This window comes from Penaeus monodon, chromosome 15 (assembly GCF_015228065.2).
Source record: "Penaeus monodon isolate SGIC_2016 chromosome 15, NSTDA_Pmon_1, whole genome shotgun sequence".
In the NCBI taxonomy this organism is placed as follows: domain Eukaryota; kingdom Metazoa; phylum Arthropoda; class Malacostraca; order Decapoda; family Penaeidae; genus Penaeus; species Penaeus monodon.
Window position 1 is genome coordinate 2,246,241 of NC_051400.1, and position 435 is coordinate 2,246,675.

Sequence of the window (435 nt, forward strand, 5' to 3'; positions counted from 1 at the left end):
AGTCGCCGTGATTGTTAACCTTGACTTAAGAGCGGTCTTTGAATACTAGACAGCCGGGCGATGCAACACCAGCTGGGAAGTGCGAGGAGTGGACTTCGTTCGGATCTGCAAGTCCGTCCATAAGCCCGGTTCGGTTCAGGGTTACACTGGAGGCAGTCGGGTTACTTCACGTCCACCAGTGTCCGTATGCCTCACCCTCCCCACCCTCGAAACTCTCACCCGTATGCCCCACCCCTATGCCCCACCCCCTCCTCAACCTCGTACCCCTATGCCCCACCCCCACCCTCGAACCTCCTTACGCGTATGCCCCACCCCCTCCTCAACCTCCTTACCCGTATGCCCCACCCCGTCCTTTCCTTCTTTCTCCCCCCACTCTTTCCCCTTCCCCCCTTCCGCCCTTCTCCTTACCCTTCTCCTTGCCCCCTTCCCCTCTTC

The 435-nt window shown here is 59.8% G+C and overlaps 1 long non-coding RNA gene across 1 annotated transcript in view; it reads left to right on the top strand.

The window, feature by feature from the left end:
* Positions 1-435, top strand: part of LOC119581632 — a 102,181-nt gene that overhangs the window by 29,794 nt on the left and 71,952 nt on the right. The gene's annotated exons all lie outside the window — the stretch shown is intronic.